Source organism: Callithrix jacchus, chromosome 14, assembly GCF_049354715.1.
Source record: "Callithrix jacchus isolate 240 chromosome 14, calJac240_pri, whole genome shotgun sequence".
Lineage (NCBI taxonomy): Eukaryota > Metazoa > Chordata > Mammalia > Primates > Cebidae > Callithrix > Callithrix jacchus.
Window position 1 is genome coordinate 40,342,399 of NC_133515.1, and position 12,843 is coordinate 40,355,241.

Below are 12,843 nucleotides of genomic sequence, written 5' to 3' on the forward strand. Positions count from 1 at the left end.
TTAAAATCATGTTCTATTTGACTGATGTTATATCTGAAAATCATAAATACTCTGACTAAATTCTTTTATCTGTCTTCTCTTTGGTTTGGGAAAACTCTTGTGAATTAGCCAGCCAATTAAGAGAGTCAAGATGAGGAGGTGAAACTGGGTCAAGGCAAGGGAGATGAAGGAAAAGGTAAGAGATGACTGAGCAGAGATCCAGAAGTATTGAGAAATGACCCGTGAACTCACAATGACACATCAGTAAGAGCTTCATGGAGAATTCACTAATGGAATAGTCAGGAAAGATGGGGACTCTTAAACATCTACAACTTCTGTTCTTTGTTTGGTGGATCCCACTACCTGGTGTGTCATAGGTACTTCAATAGTGAGTCCTAAGAGATATAGGGAATACTATGACTGCCAGTACACACTGCTCTAGGAAAATGCAATGTGTGGAAAAGTTCAAAGGGCTGGCTTTGTGTCCAGATTTTATCAGAAAAGGCTTCCTGATAACAGGAAAGGTGGCCCTTAAGGTATGGGGAAACTTTTTGTGTGTAGATATGAGAACAAGTATATAATAATTATATTTTTATAGGCAGAGCCAAAGGCAAGTGACAGTCTATTCAAGAAGGTTCTTAACCACGTTAAAATACAAAAACGTTGAGTGTCACTGTACCTAGTGACATTTGAGTGTCACTGTACCTAGTTATGGATAATTTCAAAAACAAATAAAATGCCCTGGCCTAGAAGCTACGCTGATTATCAGCTGGAGAGAGCACATAACCTTTCTTCTTATGATACATATAGTGTTGCATAATTGTGTCCTTATGGGGTACCAGTATCTTTCTCAGGGAATACCTAGTACTGGCCTGTGTTAGAGATAGGTCATGCAGCTGGTGGGCTACATGGGTCATTTTTTGAAAATATTATTATTGCCCAATGAGCTATGTACCTCACTTAACACATCTGTAGCATTTCAAATAACTCATCACAAACTACTCTGAACCCTAACTTGGCAGAGGGAACTCTCCTGCTAGGCGTCTCACGTATTCATTATCCTTTAGTAACTGAAGCAAAAAGGTGAGGCTAAGGCATTGAGGAGGTACTTTCATGTGAGGGTTTGCAATATACTCACTCTGTCTTCACAGATTAGTGGTTATATATGTGAGTCACTAGCACTGAAAATGTGTAGCAGCAATAGCATCTGTGTTCAGTATGCCTCTGAGATTCATCTTCTCTGATCTATACCCCTCCCCCAACCCCATGCCAAAAACCACAGCTGCCTGTTCCTTGGTCAGCAGGCTCTGCTCTAATTTGGTGAAAATGTAGAAAGAGCCCAACAGGCTGATGAAGTTATGAGAGTTAACTGATTTCAATAGCTAACAGCCACCGAGAGACCACTACTCGGAAAATACAGTGGAAAAACAATACAACAAAACAGAAAGATTCATTCAACTTGTTTTAAATTGGACCATACACATTTAGATTTCAGAAAAGTGAGTAAACCTTCAAGTTATGAGTGCGTTTATAAAAGATAAAAATCTGAGTTATCCCTTTGTGGTTACAGATTATGAAACCATTTCAGGCTCTCCCTAGACAGTATTTCTGATGAATGGTAGATTGCAAACAGAGCAAGCCAGAAGGGTTAGCATCTCTGATTACTATCCTGTTAAGATTTTTTTCCCAAGCATCCTTGTATAGTTTACAATTAATTTTTTTGCCTTTGTAATCTGTAGCCCTTGTGTATATATCGTCTAATGAAAAGGGCTTTTCTGAATTAAAATGGTATTTGGAAAAAGAACATGTGTTTCTGATTTATTATTAAATACATTTATAAAGACAGAAGGTTCTCAGACCTAGTGAAAGCCTGTTTTATGCTTGTTTGTTTGTTTGTTTGTTTGTTTTAAAGCAAGAGTCCTGTAACACTTCAGGAGGATAGACTCCCTAATGTAAACACTCAGATGGACTAGGGCATAAGTTTTTGGGTAGAGAGTAATCGTGGAGCTTAGGAATTCAGATTTGCCTTGTCTGACTACCTTGGAGGTGAACACACTGCTCTGTCTTTTCCCAGCTAGTTGGTGAACTTGGCATCTATTAAGCAGGACATTTTGGAATACAGACTATTCCAATCACCACAATGGTCTTATGTTTAAAGACTGCTTGTTTATAAACACAGCCACTTTCTGTTTAATTTCTCTCCTTTTTTGGTTTATTTAAGCTCCAAATTTTTTCAGAACCTAAATGAGGATTTTTGAGATTTATGGCTGCCAATATGTATTAAATTAATAAAAGATATCAGATACATATGTTATATAAACATCTAGTTTGCATTTGCTAGTAATCAAGGAAATAGAAAAGCAATGAGAAGTTTCTATTTTATACCTAATGATTATTAACAAATAAATTAAAAGTATTAACTCCTTTGCAAGATTTTCGTAAAATCAGTATATTCTTCCACGGCAAATAGCATGAAGACAAATCATTTTGAAAATCGCAAAAATATTTCTTGTAAATCACAAAAATATTTCTACCCCTTGCCATGATGATTTCACTCAACATTTACCTGAATGGAATAATCTACTAGACTAAAAATGCCATATGTACAAAGATATATACTACAGAATTCTCAGGAAAAAAATTTAAAAATAAGATGGACAATACAAAATTGGAAACACACTAAATAAATGGGTCTCAAGTAGGGTACAAATACTCTTTCATGGGAAGAATGTACATCAGAATCTTCTTGGGGAGAAAAAGAGGAAGGAACAAATATATCTACAGTTTGAAAAAGCATATTGAGAATGATCACTGTTCTTATTTATTTATTTAAGATAAGGTCTCGCTCTGTTGCCCAGGATGGAGTGCAGTGATACAATCTCCACTCACTGCAGCCTCAACTTCCTGTGTTCAAGCGATCCTCCCACCTCAGTCTCCCAAGTAGCTAGGACTACGGATGCATGCCACCATGTCCAGCTAATTTGTGTGTGTGTGTGTATGTATATATATACAAACATGTATATACATACACACACACACAAACATATGTGTATGTATATATATATATATATATATATATATATATCTTCTTTTAGTAGAGACTGGGCTTCTCCATGTTGCCCAGCTTGGTCTCAAACTCCTAGGCAGAAGTGATCTACCCACCATGGCCTCCCAAGGTGCTTGGACTAAAGGCATGAGCCACGATGCCCAGCCTATTTTATTTTAGATGTAAAACTGCTTTATTTCATAATCTGAAATAATACTACATAGGATATAATATTTTTATGTTCATTAAAAGAAGTGTAAGTAAAGAAGTTTGAGAAATGGCAATATAAATATCAATAACAAGTCTAACAACAGTCAGAAAGTGTAACAAAATAATAATGATAAGTTAATGCTTACTGAGCACTTTATGTGTCAGGTATTGCACTAAGTTCTTTACAGACATTACTCTTTACTTAATTTTCATATTTCTAGGGGAAAGAGTTGTTGACACACTTGACATTGAATTAAAAAATCATTACTGGAATGAGATAATAACATGAAAATTCACTTAGTGGCCCTACAGGATAGGGAGGTATCTGAGGCTTGAATTTACAAGCCTACATGGAGACTGGAGACAATTACTTAGACTTGTCTATGGAGCAAGGTTAGAAATGAGACTACTGTGCAAAGACAGGCCTCTTTAAGAGCTAAACCTATGTGAAAGGGTAGACCAGAAAACAAATCTACCCTTTGTATAGGGAGATGAAAAGAAAACCTTTTTATCGTAGCATACGAAATACACTGTTTTACATTTTTCACCCCCATCCCCACTCATTTAACAATATATTGGGCATCATTTCTTATCCATATATAAAGCACCTCTTTATTAGTGTCCTATTAAACAACTATAAAAAATGGCACAGTGAATATCTGGTAAATGCATGAAAGTATATAAATCTGTAGGACTGAGTCCCTGGAGGGGAGCTGCTGGATCAAGAGATGCACATACGCACATTAAATTCCCTTCTTAGAAGTTGTATCCATTTATACTACTACAGCAACAGCTACATGTGTGACTCTCCACATCCTAAGAAACAGTGTGTTGGTAACTTCTAAAAGAATGTAAAACCCCTTTTAAAAGAATATAAAGAGAATGTAAAACAACCATTTGTTTGGAAAAGAGGGGAATGAGGATTTAAATTACAATCAAACAGAAGACAGAGAGACTAAAGAGATATGATGATTATATGCAAGGAGGTATCCTCAATTGGATCTTAAAACAGAAAAATGGCATTAGTAGAAGAACTAGTGAAATTCAAATAAAGTCTACAGTTTAGTTAATAAGTAATTTATCATTGTTAATTTCTTAGTTGTGACAAATGTTTCACTGTAATAAAAGACAGATGTTAACATTAGGGGAAACTGAGTAAGGGCACACAGGCACTCTTAAATACTATCTTTGCAACTTTTCTGTAAATCTAAAATTATTCCCCCAACAGTTTATTTTTTAAAAAGAGGGAAAAAGACAAGACTATCCCAGCAGGGGAGGAGGCAGTAGAAGGAAAGACAGGAAGGAAGAAAATAGCACCATTGAGGAGAGAGATCCAAGATGGCTGATTACTAGCAGCTCAGGATTGTAGCTCCCAGTGAAAGCGCAGAGAATGAGAGGACGCCACACTTTCAGACGAATTTTTGTTGCTCACGGACCAGGAGATTCCCAGTGGAGGAGCCCCAAGGGTCACCAGTGTGACTCTTGTGGCCGGCACAGTGGTTCTTGGTGCAGAGTAAACGGGACTGGGTCCCCTTTTGGTTGACGTTAGGAGCTCCGGAAAGGCAGAGTTGCCTATTCAGCCCATCGAAAAAAAGACTCAAGAAGGAAGCCAGACCAGAGATCCCCAGGCAGAAAAGCACCACGAATCTTAACACCACTGTTTTAGCTGGCACAGTGGGTTACTCAGATTCCAGTGCAGGGAATCCACAAGTTGGACGTCCACTCAAAGACCTAATTTGAAAGTCGGTAATTACAAAGATGACAGGTGGATAAATTTACAATGATGGGAAGAAACCAGCGTAAAAAGGCTGAGAATAACCCAAAATCAGAATGCCTCTCCCTCTTTAGGGGATCACAGTTCCTCATCAACAGGGGAACAAGGCCTGATGGAGAACGAGTGTGTTCCATTAACAACAGAATTAGGCTTCAGAAGCTAGATAATAAGAAACTTCTGTGAGTTAAAAGAACATGTTTTAACTCAATGTAATGAAACTAAGAACGTTGAAAAAAGGTTTGACGAAATCCTAACAAGAATAGACAATCTAAAAGGGAATATAAGTGAATTAATGGAACTGAAGAATGCAATATGAGAACTCTGCAAAGTATGCACAGATTTTAACAGTTGAATTGATCAAGCAGAAGAAAGGATATCAGAGGTCAAAGACCAACTTAACGAAATGAAACGAGAAGACAAGATTAGAGAAGAAAGAGTAAAAAGGAATGAGCAAAGTCTCCAAGAAACATGGGACTATGTGAAAAGACCTAATTTACGTTTGATAGGTGTACCTGAATGTCATGAAGAGAATGAATCCAAGCTGGAAAATACTCTTCGGGATATTATTCAGGAAAACTTTCCTAACCTAGTAAGGCAGGACAATACTCAACTCCAGGTAATACAGAGACCACCACAAAGATATTCCTCAAGTAGAGCAACCCCAAGACATACAATCAGATTCAGCAGGGTTGAAATAAAAGAGAAAATTTTAAGGGCAGCTAGAGAGAAAGGTCAGGTTACCCATAAAGGGAAGCCTATCAGACTCACAGCAGATCTCCCAGCTGAAACCCTACAAACTAGAAGAGAGTGGGGGTCAATATTCAATATCCTCAAAGAAAAGAATTTTCAACCCAGAATCTCATATCCACCCAAACTAAGTTTCATAAATGAAGGAAAAATAAAATTGTTTGTGAACAAGCAAGCACTCAGAGATTTCATCACCACCAGGCCTGCTTTACAAGAGCTTCTGAAAGAAGCACTATACACAGAAAGGAACAACCAGTATCAGTCATCCCAAAAACTTACCAAAAGGTAAAGAGTATCTCCATAATGAAGAATCTATATCAACTAATGGGCAAAATAGCCAGCTAGCATTAAATGACCATATTAAACTCACAAATATCAATATTAATCCTAAATTTAAATGGATTAAATGCCCCAATCAAAGACACAGACAGGCAAATTGAATAAAAAGTCAAAACCATTGTTATGCTGTATCCAGGTCCATCTCATAAGCAAGGACACACAAAACAAAGGGTTGATGGAAGACTTACCAATCAACTGGAGAGCAAAAACAAAACAAAATAAAACAAAACAAAACAGCAGTTGTAACTTTTGTCTCTGACAAAATAGACTTTAATAGTAACAAAGACTAAAAGAAACAAAGAAGGACATTACATAACGGTATAAGGATCAATGCAACAACAGGAGTCAATGATCATAAATATATATGCACCCAATATAGGAGCACCCAGATACATAAGACAAGTTCTTAATGACTTATAAAGAGACTTGGACTACCACACAATAATAGCGGGAAACCTTGACACCACACTGTTAATATTCAATGGATCAAAGAGATAGAAAATTAACAGGGACATCTATGATTTGAACTCAGACATGGAACAAGTAAACTCAGTGAATATTTACAGAATTCTTCACCCCAGGTCCACAGAACATATATTTTTCTCAGTATCACATTACACCTATTTTGAAAGTGACCACATAATTGGAAGTAAATCACTCTTCAGCATTTGCACAGCATTTCACAGACTTACATGAAATATTGGTTGGCTGTTTGTTTGTTATTTTCTTCCCTTATTCCCTTCTGTCTCCACTATTAAGCACAATTATCTGCATAAAAGAGGTTTTTATACCTATTTTTAGATTGTATTCCAGCCTGGGCAATAGAGCAAGACTCCTCTTCTCTCTCCCCCGGCTTCCCCTTTCTCTTTCTTTCTTTCAAAAAAAAAAAAGAAAGAAAATAGCACCATCCACGCAAGGAACTATAGGGCAGTTCGGTGTTAATGGAAAGTAAAGTTGTACTCCTAATACGTAAGTTGTTTCATTATTCCGTTTTCCCTGCCATTCCCTTTAAAAATCTAGGTTTACTTACGTTGTCATGTTTTAAAGAAAAGTGTGAATCTAGTTTTACGTTCACTTTGACTAGGTCATAATGCCATCACCAAAGCACTCTCATTCTGGCCGCACTCATGAAGGGACTAAATTTGCTCATTAAGTCACTAGACTTGGCACATCAGTGAATTGGTATAGTAAGTGAACAGCCAACTGGTGATGATAATATATATTTGACATCTCTGTCAGTCAATTAAATAATGTCAAAACAAGGGCTTTGAGATCTGGGACTATATGTTTTCTGCCTTCTTAACCAGAAGCAAATTGTATGTAAATCTGTTAGGTAGGAAGCAATTGAATCGACAACCACTATATAAGACAAAAAGAATTACGTCTGCATTCCATACATTCATACTTGTAATGCTAATATTTTAAAACAAAAATATACAAAATAAAAGATAAAAAGAAAACAAGAGAAGCAAATAAAAGGTATGGTAAATAGCTCAATAAGATGTTAAAAAGATAGCAATGATCTAAATCCAATTCGATGGTCCAAAGATCGAAGTTCTCAGATTGTATTAATAAGCAAATCCAACTTTATGCTGCCTATAAGACATAAATTTAAAATATGAGGATACAGAAAGTTCAAAGTCAAGCAATATAAAAAGACACACTGAGCAAATACTAAAAAGGAAAATTGGTTCAGTAAGAACTATCAGGTAAAAAGCATTAACAGGAATAAAAAAGTCACTACACATTGAAGAAATAATAATTCACCAAGAGGACATAAAATTTCTAAATGTTTACATACCCAATAACATAGTCTCAAAATATACAACTACACAAAGTAAAAACAGAAACTATAAGGGTAAATTGATACACCATAGTCACAGAGGGAGATTTTAACACTCTTCTTTCAGTAATTGATAAAGCAGATTTTTAAAAATTAGTAAAAATATATTAGATTTGAATAGCACAACTGGTATATTTTATCTACTGGATATATAAAGTTGCATTCATTTATTAGAAAATACACATTGTTTCAAGCATCTATGGAGCATTTACAAATATTGGCCACAAAGATGCTATAACGCAAACCTTTAAAAATACCACTTTCCTTTAATCACTGCAATAAAATTATAAATAAATAATTTAAATCTATATGCCTTCTTTTTAACAAGTCTTTCCCCAGGATGCTTATAATTTTACTCAACTTAGCAAAACAACTTTGTTGTTTTGTTAAAAACAAAATTAAGGAGGTGATAGCTTCATTTTAGTGTTACACAACTAATGTGGCTTCCTAATGTTCTTCACCAGGCCAAGGAGGGTATCGATGATGGAGGAACAGTGATTGCAAAGATACAAGATTTGAAAGGGCAAGGCATTGGAGGAAGGTATAATTGAAGCATAGATGAGACAGAAAAAGTAGAAAAAGCTGTTAAAGTAGACTGGAGTCAGGATTTAATCCAGGAGAAGTAAGTTTGGTTTTGATCATTTAGACAAAGGGAAGCGACCAAAAGTGTCTAAGCATGGGGCTGATGAGGCATGGGGGGGCATGGAGTTGATATCACTTGATAATGCACCCTATGTCTAGGAAAATGAGTAAAATGGGAGAAAGAGAAGAATCAGAATAAATCTCAGGTTTCTTAGTTTGAGTGACTTATTGAGTAGTGATGTCTTTAATGGGGACAAGGAAAAGAGAAAAATGGTAAAGCAGGTAGGAAGAAGAGAAAAAGCAAAGCATGGAGTTCAAGACATACTACAGTTGCAACAGGGAGACATCCTTAAGAAGATCTAACTCTGACAGTGATGAGAGAATTTATGAAGATTACGAATCAGGAGAAGCAGGCGGAGATTAGGAGTTCGAAAATTCAAGTTGCCTGAAATTGAGCAAAGCAGGGTCATGTTACCATATGCTTTAAAGCTACACTCTTTATGACAACAGGACAAGTTTAGTGCAACAATTTATGATTATAACAATAAGCAAGACATCTCTTTCCAGACCTGAAAGAAGCCAGGTATTATTGGAGCAAGACAGGCAAGGAGTTCCCAGTGAAGGCTGTAGAGCATCCATAAAAGGAAGAAGAGAAAGACAATCCACAAATGCAAATATCTATTCAATTTTCATTCTATTATAGCTAATACCACATGAAAATGTTTGTTATAGAGTCACCTGCAAAAGCAAAATTCAGAGACAACCTGAATTCCCAATAAAGATTCAAATCAGTACATTACAGCATATTAACTCAAAATACTTCTTTCAGAAAAGTTGCCTGTGTTCAAATAGATACCACGTGCTACCTAATAACTTGCCTTAAAATTTACACTGTTACAGAAGCTTTGGCCATTTTTGTGGTACTGTATATATAATTATATCACAACAAGGGATTCTTTCTGACAGGTATTCCCATCTCAAAGCATCTTAAAAGGCAAGATCACTTTACTGAACAATGTACCCTAGATAGGAAAACAAAGAAGGAACAGACAAAGCAGGAAGAAATGAGGTGAGTATGGAGGGGAAGGAATGGAGTATTTCCCAAAGTACATTCACAGAGTCTCTATGTAAAAAAAAAGGGGGTGGGGGAAGTTCTGCAACTAGTAAATGTGATTAACTATGGTCAGTGCCATACTAAGGGTTCTGACAAGTCCTGCTATAAAGAAACTCAATACAATTTAACTCAGCATGTCCCAAATTTATTTACTATGGAACTCCTTCACCACAGAACACTTAGCATGCTATGGAACTATATTTCGTGGAACGAACTTTGAGAAATATGAACTAAATTAGCAAAAATAATTTGATAAAGTAGCTTTGGAAAGGGAAGAACTAGTAGCAAGACAAAATAATGTCTTTAAGTAATTAAAGGCATATCACTATCTTTTGGCAATGCAATTCCTTCTTGTGTCAAATGAGGATAAGAATTTATTTTGCCTCTATTCTACAGTCTCTTATACTAACAAGAGATGCTGGCAGGGAGGAGGGTCATAAATATATAACAATGAATCCCCTCCATTCTAACATTTTAACTAATGACCTAGTCCATGTATTTAAATGAGGTTTTAAAAAATTATTTTTGTTAGGTACTGGGAAGAGAAGAAATAGTTTCTGTGAAAAGCTTACAATAGCTGGTAAAATAAGATTTACATATAGGATAAAATAAATGTAAGTGTTCAATTGTTAGATATAGACACTGAGTGCTACTAGAATTCAGAGAAAAGTACTATTAAAGCTGTAGGAATTAGAATTTGATGTGAGTATTGAAGTACTGCTGGGAATAGTCAGATAGACAATATTTTAGGCAAGGAACAATATGAATGAAAGCAGGAATAAAAATTACATATTTCTAAGAGTGAAGAAACAGGCTTTGCAGATATGTGTTGGAGAACAGTGGTTTTAAAAAAGTCAAAAGAAACAGTTAAAATGCTTTTCTAATTAACAAGAACAGGTAGAGATAAAGAATAAAGCAGTTAACAGTGATTTAATAAAATTAAACTTACTGCATATGTTTGACTTAAGAGTGCCCATGAAAAGTGGAATCTATTTCTCGTTTAACATAGTGAAAGATTTTCCCAACTTTCCCAACTTCCTGTTACCCATGAACATAGGCGTATATACACTCCCTTCTCTTTCTCTGCTCTCACTCTCTCTAAGTAATTAATAGCACTGTAAATTTAAAGGACCTGATTGCCAAATCTGGGAAAATAGATTAGTCAATAAGAGTGCTGGGAAAATTGGCTGTATGAAACAAAAATAAATTAAATCCTAGCTTCAGACCCTTCTCCAAAATAAATTCTAGATGTTTTTGTAATCTAAATATTTTAAAACAGAATAATAAAGAAGAAAATGGGGGTATTTTTATTTCTGATTGTGAATCAGAATTAGAATAGAACAATGAGAAATTCTTATTCTTTTTGAAGAATAAAAGGAATAACAGAAATCACAAAAGGAGGTTATAAATTTGAATACATACAGATTTAAAACAAGTATATCAAAAAATGGGCAAATAAGCTGCGAAAAATCTTTCTTTAGTAAATATGACAAAAGAATAAGCAACTCTACTATATGAAGAGCTTCAACTGATGAAAATTTGATATGCCCATGAAATATGCATGGGAAAAGGACAATGGACATTATGAAAAACTTCAATGAAGAAACACAAATGCATAATAAACATTAGAGGATGTGGAGAAATAGGAACACTTTTACACTGTTGGTGGGAGTGTAAATTAGTTCAACCATTGTGGAAGACAGTGTGGCAATTCCTCAAGGACCTAGAAATAGAAATTCCATTTGACCCAGCAATCCCATTACCATTACTGGGTATATATCCAAAGGACTATAAATCGTTCTACTATAAGGACACATGCACACGAATGTTCACTGCAGCACTGTTTACAATAGCAAAGACCTGGAAACAATGCAAATGCCCATTGATGATAAACTGAACAGGGAAAATGTGGCACATATACACCATGGAATATTATGCAGCAATCAAAAACAATGAGTTTGTGTCCTTTGTAGGGACATGAATGAACCTGGAGAATATCATTCTCAGCAAACTGACACGGGAACAGAAAGTGAAATACCGCATGTTCTCACTCATAGGTGGATGTTGAACAATGAGAACACATGGACACAGGGAGGGGAGCACAGACACACTGGGGTCTATTGGGGGGAATAGGGGAGGGACAGCAGGGGGTGGGGAGTTGGAGAGAGATAGCATGGGGAGAAATGCCAGATATAGGTGAAGGGGAGGAAGGCAGCAAATCACACTGCCACGTGTGTACCTATGCAACTATCTTGCATGTTCTTCACATGTACCCCAAAACCTAAAATGCAATAAAAAAATTTAAAAAAAAACCATTAAAGAATGCTCAGCTGGAAAGGTAATCAAAGAAATGCAAATTAAAACAATGAGATATATTTTACCTATTAGCATATAGATAGATAGATAGTTACATATACATTTTGCCTATTAGCAAATATATATATATATGTGTGTGTGTATTTTGTTTTTTTTTTTAGAGGGAGGGCACAATCTGGCTCTGTTACCCAGGCTGGAGTGCAATGGTGCAATCTTGGCTCACTACAACCTCCGCCTCCAGGTTCAAATGATTCTCCTGTCTCAGCCTCCTGAGTAGCTAGGACTACAAGCATGCACCACCACTCCCAGATATTTTTTGTAGTTTTAGTAGAGACAGGGTTTCAATATGTTGGCCAGGCTTGTCTCAAACTCCTCACTTCAAGTGATCTGCCTGCCTTGGCCTCCCAAAGTGCTGGTATCACAGGTGTGAGCCACAGCACTCAGCCTCTGCCTATTAGCAAAGATTTTTTAAAACTGAGAATACTTAATATTGGTTATAGTGAGATTAAAATGGGCCCCTTCATGTATTATATATGGGAGTAAATTGGTAAAAATGTTCTAGAAAGTAATTTGTTAATATACGTAAGAGTCATTAAACAGTCACACAGTTTAACCTAGTAATTCTTCTTCTGGGAATTGATCATAAGAAACTCTTGAGAAAATCTAGATAAAGATAAAAATACCAGATGTTCATTGTAATGTTATTTATACTAGGGCAAACTAGAAACCATCTAAATGTCTAACCACAGAAAAATCATTAAAAATTACAGTTTAAAAGGGAGAATATAAAAAATAATGTTTGTGTAGTCTTTAATAGATGCTCATAACATTAACTGAAAAATACAAGACAGAAATCTATGTAAATAATATCTTAATATTATTTCAAATTTATG

At 35.7% G+C, this 12,843-nt stretch overlaps 1 protein-coding gene across 6 annotated transcripts in view; it reads right to left on the minus strand.

Annotated features, from left to right (window-relative positions):
• EXOC6B (exocyst complex component 6B) overlaps positions 1–12,843 on the minus strand; it is a 694,189-nt gene that overhangs the window by 48,478 nt on the left and 632,868 nt on the right. The gene's annotated exons all lie outside the window — the stretch shown is intronic.